Source organism: Hypanus sabinus, chromosome 3, assembly GCF_030144855.1.
Source record: "Hypanus sabinus isolate sHypSab1 chromosome 3, sHypSab1.hap1, whole genome shotgun sequence".
NCBI classification, from domain to species: Eukaryota; Metazoa; Chordata; class Chondrichthyes; order Myliobatiformes; family Dasyatidae; genus Hypanus; species Hypanus sabinus.
This window is the reverse complement of record NC_082708.1, coordinates 166,905,928-166,923,971: the sequence shown is the minus strand read 5'-3', so window position 1 is coordinate 166,923,971 and position 18,044 is coordinate 166,905,928. Positions and strand designations below refer to the sequence as shown.

The window sequence follows — 18,044 nt, the reverse complement described above, 5'->3', positions numbered from 1 at the left end:
TTGGCAACTAACAATGAGCAACGAGAAATGACAGTACTTTAAACCAATTTTTGACTGTTTTCACTATACAATTCACCAAAAACATGAAAAAGAAATACAAGAACACAATCTAAAACAACCATAATCACTTGAAAATACAATGGGATGAAAGGCTGTTGGTCCCCTGTCTTAAAAGGAAATAGCTGTAAATGGAGTGGATATATTGTCATTTTTTCCCCCCAATTCCCAAGATGACAAAATTGGAATACCACAAATGAAAAAAATACTTCCTAATCAAGTAGGGAAACAGATTACAGGAAAGTATAGTCTTCAGAGTGACAGCTGACATTACCAAATACAAAAAATGCTGTAATCTTTTGTTAAGAAAGCTCTAGTACTACATTTAGAAAACCATAACGTAATCAACCCAAGCCTGTATGATTTTATGGAAGGGAAATAATTTAAGTAATTCTTTTACAATGGAAAGTGGACTTGTCCTTTCACCCAACTAACATATGTTGTGGATTTTGAATACCAGAAAGCATTCAATGCAAAATGAATACGCACAGGGCAGTAGCTCGTGACACTGAGGACAATATATTACTATGGAAGGAAAACTGGCCAGAAAACTGGGCAGATTTAAAAATGCACTTATTGACATGTTGTTATTAGAGGAGTGTCATTGGTATCTATTCAACTATTTACATTTATATTTATCTATTATTTATTAATTTCCATTACTGTATTAGATAAAAGGTCCAAGAAAATGCAGCCAAATTTGATAAGAGCACAAAAGATAAGTGGGATAACTAATCCTCAGGAGGTTGGTTACAAAATAGTCTGCTGAGGGATGTGGATTGGTGAAGCAAGTAAGCAAAACAAATTGGCTGATTCAGTAATAGGGTGGATAAATGTAAAGTGATGCATTTTGGGAGGAAGGACGGAAAAGCAGATGGAGGGGAAAACGACTGACAGCATACTTCAAATATATTAATAATTCAAAATTAACTGATCAGAAACTTATTCTGTTGGAAACTTCCAAAAAGTCAAAAGAACAGCTGAGGAAATGGACTGTAGTGGTTGGGAATAACTTTCCTTACTCTCCAAAAGGGAAAGCATATACAATTATAAAATTGTACAATTTTTCTCTTGCATGAATTGGCAGTGTATTAAATTTCAGTACAGGATAATAAATTATTAAACACAATACAGTATTAGGAGAACATACAGAAAATCTTGTCAAGGATTCAAATCTGTTTGAAACAAAGATCTTTCTCTATAGTCCTGCCCAGGAATAGGAAAAAAAATTATCAGGAAATTTTCCAAGAACAGCTAGGCAGTGCATCTGATGGATAGAATGCTAATGATTAACTTTTGCTATGAAATTAAGCTCTCTTTTTGAAAAAAATAAACAAGAGCTACCCACATCTTTTTTCCTCTGGCTCATGATATGCAGCCTTAGTTGGAAGCTACTTTTGAATAATGATCATGAAGTAGAAAATTAAACTAAGATAAACAAATCAATACTTTTAAGCAGCACACATATACAGTTCTCCAGTCATAAAACTCTACATCTTATTGATTAGACTATTTTTAAGGCACAAACCAAAATTCATACAGATCTAATTGCTGAAGCATCTGTTCCTTTAGTGAAACATTGCTACGCCATTTTTAATAATCCAGAAAATGTAAAAATGAAGGTTAAAAACAATAAACAAACCATGCAGGAAATTGCCCTGTATGTTTATAAAAACAGTGCCCCAACTACATTTAAATATAAGGACAAAGACTTGATAAATGGGGAATTATCACCTATCAATTGAACGGCAGAATTGAAAAAAACTTTCCTTGCATCTTTGGAGCCTAGATTCACATTCGTCCAACAAAAGATCTGTTTCTACTTAACACATCCCAAGAAAATTTTCCCCAATGACAATACCAAACCCTACTGAAGATTTTTCAGGGTCTTAAAAAAAATACGATGCAAAGTAATCTTGGGCATTTTTCTTTCTTTCTTTCTTTCCCTATCTATCTATCTATTTATTTATTACACACAGTTTGGAGAAAGACTGACTTCAATTAGCAAGGCCCGCTAGTGTGGGAAGAAAAACCCAAAACCTTTTCAGCTGGAGACATGGGGCCAATGTAGAGGTACCTATTCTGCAGCTGGCTGCACTGTATTTGACATAAGCACTCTGTGCTGACATCAAATGCTTGAAATGAGGAAGTATTTAATTTGCTAGTAGAAAACATTTCTTGCTCTGACAGAGAATCTGCAGAAACAATGACATGTATTTTTTATTATTAATGGTGTATATTATTTTTAAAATTAGAAAAATTTATTACAGCTTTCATTTAAGCATCCTTCAGAATTCTGCTTTGTAAGAAAGATCTCTAAATACACTGGATTCCATTTAACTAGGTTATTGGTTAATTGGGGCAGCCACATATTTGGGACAATTCTTAAAGAACCAAAACTAATCAAGAAAATAGCCAGGATTCCCTTAATTTATTTGAGACACCATGCCACTTAATTGGGATAGGAGACCATTGCAAACTACTTCTAACTAGCATCAGTTGTGTACACTTGCGACCATTGGACACAATATCATGCTTCAAGCGAACAGTTTTAAAAATAGCGTCAGTTGCATGTGTTAGTGTTCAAAAAAGTGTTTTTTGTTACTGATAGTTGGCGAGAAATAAACAGCAATTTAGAATTGTTTTGCTCACTGTGGTTTCAAGCATTCAGGATTGGAGATGCGAGAAATGGCTGGGAGTGAAAATGAAACCATTTCATAACCAGCAAATTGGGAATTATGAAGAATGTTAAACTATGACAATTATTCTCCAATGTTACAATGAAAATGAAGATTAGAGGATGCAATCAAACTCATTGTATGAAATCAGTTTATTATGTGCACAAGGTGTCCACATTGACGTGTTCAAAGTTAAACAACAAAGGCCATCCGTGTACAGTATGGATGAATTCCTCTTGATAACTATTAGGAACTACAGTTTTATAGTGCCTTAGTTGTATTGGTAGTGTTCTAATTTGTCTGGATACGCATTATTATTCAATTAAATGACAGTTGTATCTTTTTTTTTTAAGTACATTAACTATTTCCATGAAAATTCGGCTCATTGGAGCAGTTGCTTAATTGGACCAAAATTTTCTGTTCCTGATCCTGACTGTCCCAATTAACTGAAAACAATGTTAAAAACTTCCTTGACACGTCAAAGTTCAAAACAGAGAATGGGGTTGAGGGATAATAAATCAACCATGATGAAATGGTGGAGCAGACTCAATGGGCTGAATTATCTTAATTGTGATCCAACGTTTACTGTCTGAAGCCCCAATGTAGAAAATACAATTGGTATTATTACAGTCTGCAACAAAGTTTTTTTTAATTTAATGTGAAAAAGAACAAGTCACTACCTGCATGAACATTTAAATTCTAACTTAAAAGGTACAAAAGATGCCCAATTTTGAAAAAATACGTCCAAAAGCATTAATATGTGAAAGTAATTTTGACTGGAAGAAACAACTACCTTATTCAGTCATCTGAAATAAAAAAAAATTCCCCATGGGCTCACCAAGGATTCCTCAGAGTACCTAATGCTTCAGGAACACTTGTACTTCCTGAACTCCCAAGCTGAACATCATCTTTCACTGTCAAGAACAATTTTAAAGGAAATTTGGTGCATGAGCAAAATAAACTATATACTCATTTCCTTGCCAGTTCCAACCATTGTGAAAACAATTCTGTATCAATTTTTTTGAATGTGACTACAACCCGAGTGAAAAATTGTACACAGATTTCCCACAATATTGCTTGCAGGAGCTGTAGTTTTTTCCCTCATGTTTGACTCAAAGAAACAGCTCCACATTACCTCTCCCTGAAGCAGGGGCACACTGGATAGAACCTGACAGCACAATGAATTTATGACTAGCAGGCATGCTGCAAAACCAGGAAGAAGCCTCTTGCTCTTCCAAGTGGAAATCTTTTGTTTAAACTTTTTAAAAAATATTTACTTAACAGGGAAGTTGGCCAATGCTTATTCCAAGGACAGTGCAATTTTCCAAAATTATTCCAAAGGTGGACTTACATTCCTCATTAACATAAACAATGAATTGAACTTAACTTTAAAAGCAGCCATAGATGGTTCAAAATAATATAACAGTGAGGTTCAATGCTGGACTGGAGTTTTCATGTGCACCTCAAGTGCTTATTTTGGCATTACAGCAAATTAAATTTACATGGTATTTACGTGCCTGAAAATCTCATGTAGTTGGTAAAGGTGTCCAAGAATATTACACAATTTCTTTAAGTTTTCCCTTTTTTAAATTTAATTTTTAGATATTTTCTTTATTTCTTGAAATATAGGATTACAGCTTCCATCCAGAAAGCCAATCTTTCCACACAAAGTAGTAATTCATTTGCATATCTTCCATTCTCATGTACTGCATTTGGTATTTGCAAAGTTAACATTGAAGAAACCAAATGCAGATTGCACAACTGATTTTTAGAGCACACATGATGAGTTCAGAGGAGTAATCACAAGCTTCTGGTGGCCTACTAGTTGAATTCACCACCCAAATCTAACTGACCTTTGTAGCTGTGGTATTGTGCACTATTACAATGACAATTAATGCAGGTTTGAAGAACAAACTACATTTGTCTTGGCACATTCCACACTCAATATTAAATTCCTCTACTTTAGGCAAATCATTCATTCTGATAGTATAAAACAAGCTGAACTGTCATTATTTTGACTTTTATTTCCCCTTTCTCTATTGGCATAGTCTGGCCTACTAGACAAGTCCCATAGCCTTGATATTAGCCACAGGACTTGCCTATTACAGACAAAGGAGTGAAAATAGGCTTGAAATGCCACATTGATCGATTTGGCCTTGCTTGACCAGAGGTACTCCCTTTGTTTTTGCCACTGGTTCTGATGAAGGATACCCAAACTGAAAGCATCTCTTTCAGATGCTGCTTGCTGTACTAAATGTTTACATCACTTTCAGTATACATTTCAGATTTCCAGTGTTACGTATCCCGTAACTGGATAACTTACCAGCAAAGATAGAGAGGTCTGTTGAAGTCTGATGCCACTATTTTCAAACGTTTTTATTTATAAAGGGGCACAAAAGTAAGGTTAATGCAAACATTCATATAATGCACATCACCAATACGCAATCTAAAGCCCGGATATAGTCATAATCATCATTAATCTCGGCTGTTGTCTAGGGGATAATATTTTTTTGTCCATTGGAAATCTAAAGAGTCATTCAGAAGTCTTTCGAGGAATTGTTGGGTTTCACGTGTCTTAGAGGGATCGGTGAGGACGAAAAGAAGACTTGCCCGTATCTTTTTGACCACTCCGTTAAAATCAGGGGAGCGTTGTTTCCCCGTTGTTAGTTCAAAGTCCTTCTCGGTATTATCAGCCACCCGCTCCCCAGGCAAAGGAGTTAGGAGCACATGTGGTGTTGAGTGGCTTCCAGCTCTCACGGGAGCGTTGAGCGAGCAAGTTCCTCTGGTGCATCGCTAGGGTACTGCCTCCTGCAGTCCGCTTTTATCTTTACTTGCAGAGTTGTAGCTGTCCATCAAAGTAGGGGGATGCAATCTCCACCCCCACATGGCCCGAGGGTGTTCAGGTTCATGGTAGTTGTCACGTAGCCGGGACTTGCACGTGACACAGGTGCCTCTAAGAACAAATGGTCAAAACCGTTGCATTGTCTCTCACTTCCGAATCCCGAATTAATAGCGATCTTGCGATTCTCCAGAAGGAGGGGGCTGCTCCCGCTCCTTCGGCCCCTCAGAGCTGTGGTATCTTCATAACACCAGCATTTGCAGTTCAGTTTTTGATTTTCACCTTCTAGCTCATTGTATCATACCTCTTAACCTGATATTGAATGCAACGCTTTCAACTAATCGAACTTAAATATCATTTGCCAGAATTGCCGGTTCCAATACAACTACTTTCTCTCACCACTGATGTCATCCAGGTGGTTAAGTATTACTACCATTATCTTTAATTTCACATTTCCAGCAAGTGTACTTGGCATTTCAATTCAGCATGTTGTTTTTGATCTTTAGCTGTTTAAAAGACCTTACTGATTTCTCTATTTGTATTTCTCCAGACCACATTAACTACCATGTTTCAAATATTACGTTAGCTGACATCCTGGGTCTTTGCCAAATTACAAACACCCCCCAGCTCTTTTCAATCTTTCCTGTCTACAATTTAAAGTAAGCTTTTCCAGTATTCATGAAAAGTATTCACTGTATTTCTCTCCCCACAGTTACCTCAGCAGTTTCTGCTCTTTCAGACTTTCAGCAGCTGCATTCCCTTACCCTTGTTTCATGATTGGACTCAAACTTGGATAGGTCGACCTGAACATACTGCAGAATAAAGAGGTTAGAGAAAGGGCAATGGCCTCCTAAAACAGAGGCAAAAACCAGCTTACTCTGTCATTTCACGGCAATGTTAATGCAGCGCTAACAATACCTAACCTACACCATAAGAGATAGGAACAGAATTAAGCCTTTCAGCCATCAAGTCTGATTTACTATTCAGTCATAGCTGATTTATTAGCCCCTCAACCCCATTCTCCTGCCTTCTTGATGCCATGACCAATCAAGAACATATCAACCTCAGCTTCAAATATACCGAATGACTTGACCTCCAGTCATCTGTGACGGTGAATTCCATAGATTCACCCTCTAGCTATAGAAATTCTTCATCTCTGTTCTGAAGGATTGTCTTTCTATTCTGAGAGTGTGCCCTCTGATCCTTGGCAACTCACTATTGGAAACATCCTCTTCACGTCCACTCTAACTAGACCTTTTAATATTCAATAGGTTTCAATGAAATGCACCCCCCACTTTCTTCTAAACTCCAGCAAGTACAGGCCCAGAGCCAAAAGCTCCTCATATGCTGTTTCATTCCCAGAATAGTTCTCATGAACCTCCTCTGAACCTTGTCCAAGGCCAGCACATCTTTTCTTAGATAAGGGGCCCAAAACTGCTTACATACTCCAACTGCAGGCTGACCATATCTTATAAAGCCTCAGCATTAAATCCTTACTCTTATACTCTAGACCTCTTAAAATGAAGGCTAACTTCATTTTTGTCTTCCTCACCACTGACTCAACCTGCAAGTTAACCTTTAAGGAATCCTGCACAAGCATTCCCTTCGCACCTCAGATTTCTGAATTCCCTCTCCAGTTACAATATATTCTATGTCTTTATTCTTTCTACCAAAGTGCATGACCATATACATCCTGACACTGTATTCCATTTGCTACACCTTGACCATTTGCCTAATCTAAGACCTTCTGCATTTTCTCTACATCCTCACCATTACCAGCCCCCTACATACATCTTTGTATCATCTGCAAACTTGGCTACAAAGCCATCAATTCAATCATCTAAACTGTTGATATACAATGTGAAAAAAGTGGCCTCCAATACCAACCACTGTGAAACATCACTAGTCATTGACAGCCAACTAGAATAGTCCCCTTTTATTCCCACTCTACCTCCTGCCAGTTATCCAATGCTTTACCCATGCTAGTACCTTTCTTGTAATACCATGGGCTCTGACCTGGTTAAGCAGTCTTATGTAATGCACCTTCTCAAAGGGCTTCTGAAAATCCAAGTATATAACATCCATTGACTCTCCAGTTATTTCTCAAAGAATTCCAACAGATTTGCCAGGCAAGATAATGTCTCTTAAGGAGCACTTAAGTTTCAGTGGGATCTGCCTCATTCTTCCTGAAAGCATTGGCCTAGAATCATCTAACTCTCCCTATACACGAATCTTCCATTCCCGTAATCAATCTCCAGAATCTTCTCTGGACCCTCTCCAACATCTCCACATCTTTTCTTAGACAACTGGCCCAAAACAGCTCACAATGCTCCAAGTGTGGTCCTGTAAAGTGTCAGCATGACACCCTTGCTTTTATATTCTAATCCTTTTGAAATGGATGCTGACTTCGCATTTGCTCTCCTTACTACTGAGAATATCTTTTTTATTCTATTTTATAACATACTGAGAAATTTTAAAAATACATATTACACGTTAATGGTTTCAGGCAAAACTATTTAATTTTTCTTTGCAAAAAAAAAAGTAACAATGATAATTGGTATTTCCAGCTGATTTTAAGTGTAGCTCATGTATGTTAAACTCGAAGTCAGTAATGTTGGGGTAAGGTGACTTGTTAGTTGAAGCACTCCGGCAAATAGAACACCTTGAAACTCAAAGTCATGTGCCCAGAAAAAAAACATTAATTTGAATCAATGTTATATCGCAAAAAAATCCAAAAAATAAATATTAAGTTGAAAAAAATAGGCTTTTTCAATTTACAAAGCAGGATGCTTTTGTTCTTAGCTGTTTCATTAACAGAAACATGAAGACCTCTTCCCAAAGGAAAGAGACTGTCAATTCCCACCACTGTCTCCAGTATCACAGGCATTAAACCAACTCCTCTCTGCTTCAGCTTGATTCAAAGATAACAAAATGCTGAAAGGTACACAATCAGTGCTGGTGCCTGAGGGCTGGAATGATTGGGGAAAAAAATGTAAAAATTGGGGGTGGGGTGAAAACATGAAAAGAATGACTACTTTAGACTGAATGGCATCATCTAAAATATTTTAAAGATTCAAAGTGCATTTATTATCAACAAATCTAAATTGTACAACATTGATATTTGTTTGCTTATCAGGCAGTCACAAAGGAACCCAAAAGAACCCAATTAAAAAAAGACCAACCTCCAGTGCTCACAGAAGGAGAAAAGAATAAAACAAATCATGCAAACAGATAAAATATTTAATCTGAAGTATTATTTGGAAATGAAATAACTCTGCATATACAGTGGATTCCAATCAATTGTGACATCTCGGGGCCAATACATTACGGCCCAATTAAGTGGCTATTCCAGTTAGCCAAAGTTTCATGGAAATGGTTTAAAATAAATTAACTACATTTAACTGAGTAACAAATTACGTATTTGAATGAAATGCAAAACCAATTAGAACACTACCAACATTACTGCATTACTACAAAAGCTAATAGTTATCGATGGAGGAAAACATATGGTGTATACTGCCATGTTCTTTTGATTAACTGCAAATGAACACTAGGGCAGACACCATGTGCAGATAATGGACTGCCTTCATGGCCTTCTTGCAAGAAGTAGTGTCAAAATATCACAGCTTTTAAAATTCTCCCCAAATAAATAACACAAGCATATGCAATTGATGCTATTTAAAAACTGTTCACTCCAAGGATGATGCGGCGTCCAAAAGGCACACGACAAGTGCACATGACTGATACTAATTAAAAAATTGTTACATCTTCCAAATCTTCATTTTCATTATGACAATCAAGACATTTGTCAGTATCTTCAAATTCTTCGTAGTTTCTAATTTGCTAAAGTAGTGAAATCATTTCATTTTCTCTACTAGCCATTTCTCACATATCCAAGCCCGAATGCTGGAAAACGCAGTGATAAACACCGTTCTGAATGGTTTTGTTGCTTATTTGTTATTGCCGGAGACAAAAATCATTGCTTTTTGAACACACACAATTATTTAGAAACTATTTATTATATGATGTCATCTAAAAACTGTTCACTCTGAGCATGGTGTACTGCCTAACAGTCACACAAGTGCACTCCACCAATGCAAGTTAGAAACTGCTCAACAAGTTTCATCTCAATTAAATTTAAACAGCATTGTGTGCCAAATAAGCGAAGGATATCCTGGCTATTTCCTCAATTAGCTTTTGTCCTTTAAGATTTGTTCCAAATAAGTGGCTACCACAGTCAACCGATGGCCCAATTAACCGGAATCCACTGTACTTAATAAATACCTAACAGCAGAAAAGAACCACATTTGAAATACAACACACTGAAAATGTTACAACTTATCCAAATTCAATATGTATTATAATCAATTAAAAGTATATCCAAGTTAACATGTGGTTTCCAAGGGGAAAAACAAAACACAGATTCTGGAAGTGACAAGGATGTGCACAAATAGGAAAATATTTTTTTAAATGGAAAACTAATTTGGTTTTAAGCAGAGAGTTGACATATGTTGTGCATGAATGCTTCCTAACCCAAAATGTCAAGGAAGCCACAGGAGGAAATGTACATCATGATCAGGTATTTGTTAATGACTCAGAAAACGTGCACTAAGAGCAGTTGCAGTATCTTTGGAATCAATATCAATAGTTAAAGACACCTCATGATTTAGGAGTCAGAAATGTTTAACCAAAGGAACTAATATCACTTTCATAGGAATACATCTTTAAAAAGAAGAGAACGCTATCCATTTAAGTTGGTTTAACTGTAGCTGGAAGTCAGGTGGAACACTAATATTGAGCCAACAGTATAAAAGCATTACAAAATATGAAAATAATCAAAGCAAGTAACCAAGATTCTAAATGGGTTGACCAATTTAAAAAAAACTTTAAAAAATGTCCAGTAGGCACAAAAGAGGAAGCACAGCAAGTGAATTTTCCTGACTAGTTTTAAAAGGAAGCATGCTGGAACACAGAAAACCAGAACGATTTGCAAGCCTGAACAGTATTCTCGACATTTCCATGACAAAACTTAGTCAGGGAAATAAAAATTGGAAAAAGTGTTCAAATTGGTTGAAACCAAGAACTAACAAATAATAAATATTCCTGTCAGTAGTTAAAACAGCATGTTCACAGAATCGTTTAGTATCGTTGGCATATGTTGTGAAATTTGTTGTTGTGGCAGCAGTACATACAATATATAATGATAAAACTAATAAACTCAATAAGTACAGTGGGTTCCAGTTAATTAGGCCATTGGTTAATCAGGACAGCTGTTTATTTGAGACAAGTCTTAATAAATAAAAGCACATCATAAACATTGCAGGGATTCCCTTTTATTTGGGACAGTGTGCACTTAATTGGGATACGAGTCTGCTGCTGAAATTTCTAACTCATGTCAGTTGCATGCTCTTGATTCAACATTATATCACTTTACGCTGTGCTTTGAGCGATCAGTTTTTAAATAGCTCCAGTCACATGTGTTTGTGTTCAAAAGCAGTGTTTCTGTCATTGATAGTTGGCAAGAAATAAGTAGTAAAACAATTCAGAACTGTTTTGTTCACTGCAGTTTCAAGCATTCAGGCTTAGAGTTGCTAGAAATGGCTGAGAGCAAAGATAAGACAATGTCAAAGCTATCAACAATCTACTTGAATGTCATAATGAAAATGAAGATTTGGAGGATGCAGTTGCCTTAAGCATTGTACGAAGGCAGTCCATTATCTACACTGTCTGTGCTGATTTTGCTCCTTGAGAGTTAATGAAAAGAACATGGCAGATGAATTCCTCCGTCAATAACCATTAGGAACTAACACAATTTAAAAATCGCACTGTAGAGGAATTGGTGTTCTAACTTGTTCTGCATTTCATTTAAACGCATAAATTGTTACTCAATTAAGTGGTAATTTGCCTTTTTTCCTCAAAAATACTTTTTCAAATATTCCAATGAAAGTTTGGCCAATTGAGGCAGCCATTTAACTGTACCAAAATGTACTGGTCCCAATTAACTAGAATCCACGATATATTTTAAAAATATTAAATTAGTCATAGAGAAGTACAGCACAGAAGCAAGCCCTTCGGCACATCTGGTCCATGCCAAAACCATTTAAACTGCCTACTCTTAATGAACCTGCACCGATACCATAGCCCTACTATCCAAGTTTCCCTGAAAACACTGAAATTGAGTTTGAATGCACCATTTGTGCTAGCAGCTCATTCCACTTCTCACAACCCTCTAAGTGAAGACGTTTCCCCTCATGTTCGCCTTAAACTTCTCACCTTTCACCCTTATCCCATGACCTCTGGTTGTAGTCCCACCCAAGCTCACTGGGGAAAGAGTCTGCTTGCAATTATGCTATTTATACCTCTTAGTTTTGTATGCCTCTATCAAATCTCCTCTCAATCTTCTACGTTGTAAAGAATACAGTCCTTACTTATTCAAAATCTTTCCTTATAACTCAAGATCTCCAGACTCAGCAACATCCTTGTATTTTTTTTCCCTGCACTCTTTCAACCTTGTCAGCCCCTTGGGATCTATCAATCTTGATTTGCCTCGGGGTAGCAAACACCTCCTCTAATCTGTACAGGATTCATGAAGTTGATGTCACTTTGTCTCACTTCAATAGACTCTGTATCCACCTCCCAAATAAATACAGATGCAAAGAATGCATTTAAGATCTCCCCCATCTGTTTTGGCTTCACACGTGGATTACTATTCTGGTCTTCCAAATGATCTATTTTGTCCCTTGCAATCCTTTTGCTCTTAATATACCTGTAGAATCCCTTAGGATTCTCCTTTACCTTGTCTGCTAGGGCAGCTTCATGTCTTCTTTTAGCCTTCCTGACTTCTTTCTCAAGAGTTCTCTTACATTTTTTGTTCTCTACAAGTACCTCCTTTGTTCCTACTTGCCTATACCTGCTATGCACCTCCTCCTTTCTCTTAACCAGGGCCTCAATGGCTCTTGAAAAGCAAAGATTCCCTATACCTGTTATCTTTACCTTTTACTCCAACAGGCACATACAAGCTTTGTAAGTCAAAATTATATTCTTGAAGGCCTCCCACTTTCCAAGTACAACTTTGCCAGAAAACAGCCTGTCCCAATCCATACTTGCCAGATCATTTCTGATACCATCAGAACTGGCTTTTCTCCAATTTAGAATCTCAACCCACGGACCAGACCCACTTCTTTGCATATTTACTTTGAAATTAATGGCATTGTGGTCGCTGGATGTAAAGTATTCCCCTACTAAAAGTTTTGTCATCTGCCCTTTCTCATAGTGCAAAAAAAGAGACAGGGATAAGTAGTCGTGTTTATGGGCTCACGGTCCATTCCAAAATTCTGATGGGTCAGATATTGGGGAGATTACTGCCCATGAAGGAGCTGGCTAAGTTCTGCAGCTTTCTACAATCCTGTACAGTGAGCCTCTGTTGGCCTGGTGACAGTGATGCAACCAGATGGAATGCTCTCCATGCTTCATCTGTAGAAACGCAGAGCTGAAATGGATGAACAACATACTAGTGCATGAAGCACTGTTTTCTAGGTGGGACATGACAGATTGGAGGGTTGAGACTATGGCATCAGCTGTGGGCCAATTTGAGTAGTAGGCAAACTGGAAAGAGTCCAATGTAGCTGGAAGGTGTGATTTTATATAATCCATTACTAGCTGCTCAGAACACGACCATTATTTAGGTCAGTGGTACTCAGCAGTAATCATTTAGGTCATTTACTCACTGCTTGGCATCGTAATGATGACGGCTGCCTTAAAGCTGATGGGGATAATGGACTATTTCATGGAGATATTAAAGATATCCATTAAGAAAGCTGAAAGCTGGGCTGCATAATTCCTCAGCACCTGACCAGGTATGTTGGCTGGCCCTGCAGGTTTACGCAAGTTTACCCTGGCTTGGAACCTCCTCACCTCAGTTGAGGCTAGAGATGGTGTCTGTTCTCCATATGAAAAGGCAATACCTTTTTTTTTAAATGTCACATCTAATAGGTCAAATCATACATAGAAGACTGGTTGGCAGTAATGTCCTGCATGGAGGTCAGTGACCAGTGGTGTGCCTCAGGGATCTGTAATGAGACCCTGCTCCTTGTGATTTTTATAAATGACCTGGATGAGGAAGTGGAGGGGTGTGTTAGTAAATTTGCTGATGAGACAAAGGTTGTGGGTGTTATGGATAGTGTGGAGGGCTGTCAGAGGTTACAGCAGGACATTGATAGGATGCAAAACTGGGCTGAGAAGTGGCAGATGGAGTTCAACCCAGAGAAGTGTGAGGTGGTTCATTTTGGTAGGTCAAATATGATGGCAGAATAAGACTCCTGGCCAGTGTGGAGGATCAGAGGGATCTTGGGGTCCGAGTCCATAGGACACTCAAAGCTGCTGCGCAGGTTGACTCTGTGGTTAAGGCATATGGTGCAGTGGCTTTCATCAATTGTGGAATTGAATTCAGGAGCCGAGAAGTAATGTTGCAGCTATAAAGGACCCTGGTCAGACCCTACTTGGAGTACTGTGCTCAGTTCAGGTCACCTCACCACAGGAAGGATGTGGAAGCATTGGAAAGGGTACAGAGGAGATTTACAAGGATGTTGCTGGGATTGGCGAGCATACCTTATGAGAATAGGTTGAGTGAACTCTGCCTTTTCTCCTTGGGGCAACGGAGGATGAGAGGTGACTTGATAGAGGTGTACAAGATAATGAGAGGCATTGATATGAGGATAGTCAGAGGCTTTTCCCCAGGGCTGAAATGGCTGGCATGAGAAGACATAGTTTTAAGGTGCTTGGAAGTAGGTACAGAGGACATGTCAGGGGTAAGTGTTTGTTTTTTTTAAAACGTGTGTGGAACGGGCTGCCATGACAGTGGTGGAGTTGAAAATGATAGGGTCTTTTAAAAGACTCCTGGATGGCTACATGGAGCTTAGAAAGATAAGGGCTATGGGTAAAGCCTAGGTAGTTCTAAGGTAAGGACATGTTTGGCATAGCTTTGTGGGCCAAAGGGCTTGTATTGTGCTGTATGTTTTTCTATGTTTCCAAGACATTCAGGGAGATGTCACTGTCATTGACAAGCAGGGTGAGCTGGAAATCTGTTCTGGTTTGTCTAATTCACTACATGTGCCACATGTCCCTGATGTCACAAGTGTATGTGAATTTTCTGCATTTACTCGCGCTTTACCAATCTGATGACACAAGAAAGCACAGCATTTGTTGACTGAAGAGTTGTTCTGTACCCTGATCTGAAGGCAGTGTGCTGATCCCTAAGCTGTGCACGAACCTTAGCAGCGAACCATGGTTTCTGGTTTATCCTGACAGTGATGTGTTTAATCATGGCAACATCCTCAATAAAATTTTCCTTTGAAGCCAATCAATGATCCCACATTCGTCAAGCAACTTCATCGGTTTTATTTCCATGTTGCTTACCCAATTGCTCTGCAGATTACATCCCATGAAAACCCTGGATGATACCATTTCCGTCATCCCTAGCAGTAGCAAGTTCCATATCACTCTTTTACCATTGCCTTCTGCAAGTTTTACTAGTCATTTCAAACATGCAAGCCTTTGTCCTCAAAAAACAGAATTGGAAACAGCTTCTCCGTAGTTAGACAATCCTGTAAGTTCTTGAAATTTGATTTCTAGCATTTCCAATGATAAGACCACCAATTCTGTTGAAATCATTTGACCCTGGAAACATTCCCTTCCTGGTACACTCAAGTTGTGATTTTCTTCCAAGGATACCAACAAGTATCTTTACACATGTTCAAAATAACCTCCCCACTTAAACCTCAGAAAGACAACAGTTAGTAAGTAGCTGAGGATGAAGTAGAATACAATAACGGATTTGATGGATGTTGTGGAGCAGAAAAGTAACAAAGACAGACAGACATACTTTATTGATACCGTGGGAAGAGGATGTTGAACTACAAAACTGAATAATTCAAGTAAAAAGATAACAAGCAAATTCGTACAGACCATAGCATAGGATATTTAGTTCTGGTTACTAAAAGATGTTCAAATACCAGATGCTGATATCTAAATTTACTTGTCAAAGTCATTGTGAAAAATAGAGAGATTGGCAAATTTTTATTTTGGAGACCAGAGTTGAAAAGATAACCCTAAAGAGATGTCAAGTAATTAAAGCATCTTTTTAAAAGCTACTCATGAGGTGTGGCTATCACAAGAAAATACCAGAATTTTTGTCCACAATTAATTCACCCAGAATTGAGGGGGAGTTATTAAAATCAACAAATGATAGATGATAGCATCATAGGTGCTATCAGAGTCTCAAAGACCAGAAAAGGATGACAATTTTCATCAAGGATATTAGTAAAACCAACAGATTTTTGGCAACAATCCAAATTTCATGGTCACTAAGATGCATATTAATTCCAGCTGTAGTTACTTAATTACAACTTCCCCAGCTGACTTGGTGGATTCAAACTCATGTCTTTGGATCCAACAGGAAACTGACTGCATGACTAGTAAAGACTTTGCTACCCTATCCTGAGATGATAGAACTTTAGTAAACAGCTTCAAGAATCAAATTACACTACAATTGTTACAGTTTAAGAAACAAATTTGCCATAAAAGGGTCTCTTGATGAAAGACCTATGAGGAGGTTCTTTAGAACCAAGGAAAATAAAGTGGAGAAAATCGATCATTTATGAGGAATGTATCACAATCCCCAAGGAGGTATTTAAGTAGCAAATTAGTCAGATTACCAACAGGAACAGTCAGAGCACAAGTTCCAGATCACTCTGAGTCTCCACAAACAATCATAGCGATAGCTGGACAAAGTTTCTGGCTATATCCAAAAGCAACAAATTTCAACTACTCAGGCATCTGAACTGCAAGGTGACAATGAAGGAACTTAGGAAATAATTTTCTACCAAAGGCTCAAGGGAGAATCTTAAATAATATATTGCATCTAATTTGTACCTACAAGCTATACAAGCACTGAATTGGTGCTTTAAAAAAAAAGTATACAGAACATTAAGATTTTATTACTTCCTAGTGGGAACATAACTGATACATAGATGACTCCCTGGGGAAGCTTGAGAGACAACGGGTATCGAAAATTACAGAATTCAATTGATACTTGTGGGACTAGGCAAATAGTAAGACAAAGCAAAAAATACAATTTCTGGCTGCTTCCAATATTAATCACATTATATTGTATTTTTAAAAAACCAAGACCAGACTGAATCCCTCATAGAAGCCCCATTACTATTACCTTTTCACAGACAGTTACTTAGGGGAAGCATGTAACAATGAAAAGGGAGCCACGCATTAATGAATGACTGATTCTCAATTCTGGTCTGCCTTTTGAACATCAAATGAAGTATTAGCTGAGTTAACCATAAGTTTTGTTGGAAAGATCTCCAAATAGAAATCGGAATACAAAGACAACTCCAAATAGAATTTGCTGCAAAAGAAATCTTAATTTCCCAGTTTATCTTAAAAATACATAAAACTGAGGGCAACACATCTGGTTTTAAAAAATAAACTAAATTCTGAAAACACTCAAGCAGGTTTGACAACTTCTCTGGGAAAAAATAGTCAACATTTCAGATTTAAAATCAAGTCATCAGAACTAGGATAAAGAGAAAGCAAGTTAGTTTTCAGAAACAGAAAATAAGAAAAGGATGAGAGAGAAAGCAACATTATGCTTCTTTGTTCCAATTGTTGTTAAACATTAATAGAAACAGTGGGACACATTCACTTCGATAGTTTCCATGCCTCAAGCCCCAGATGCTTGATTTTTTTTATCATGGACATATAATCTCACTCTAAACTTCCTATCCCACATTACAAGGGCCGAAGAATCCTCTGTTAAATCAGTTTTCCCTCAACGACATTCATTTTCCACGAACTCATCTTCACATTGAACTTTTCCTTCAACTTCTCTAGACCCAAGCTAGAAGTATTTGCATAGGATCAAACTACTGCTCTACTTTTTGCATTATACATTGAACAAGCTTTGCTTTCGTTCCTCAGTTCTTGATCAGTACATGAATAACCATAATGCTGCCATTTCCTGCACCCAGAGTTTGAATTTTTTTCTGTTGCCAATTCCCACCCTCTTTTTACCCTCCGAGATGGCCCACGTGTGCTGTTCTTCCTCTTCTGAATTTTTGTCTTGATTTCAAGGGAAACATGAACTTCCAGTGTTCATTACAATCCAACAGTTACCTTGATTATTCCCTCCTCCCAAACATTTTCCACCAGGGTCACACCATTCTCTAGGTTCCACTATTTCTGTTGCATTTGTTCTGATAATAATAACACATTTCTGAACAGATAGTGGGAATGTTTTCCTTCTCAAATCTTGGGACTTCTGTCCATCAGTAATACAGTCCACCTTGATTCTACTTCCCCCACGTTTTCTCTCACCTCTGCTCATTCTGGATTGAAAAACAGAGTACCCTTGCCCCTCAAGTTCCACCATCACTTATTCAACCCTCCTCCTGCACACCCCC

General features: G+C 37.8%; 1 protein-coding gene across 4 annotated transcripts in view; it reads right to left on the bottom strand.

Annotated features, from left to right (window-relative positions):
• ctbp1 (C-terminal binding protein 1) overlaps positions 1–18,044 on the bottom strand; it is a 200,039-nt gene that overhangs the window by 131,446 nt on the left and 50,549 nt on the right. The gene's annotated exons all lie outside the window — the stretch shown is intronic.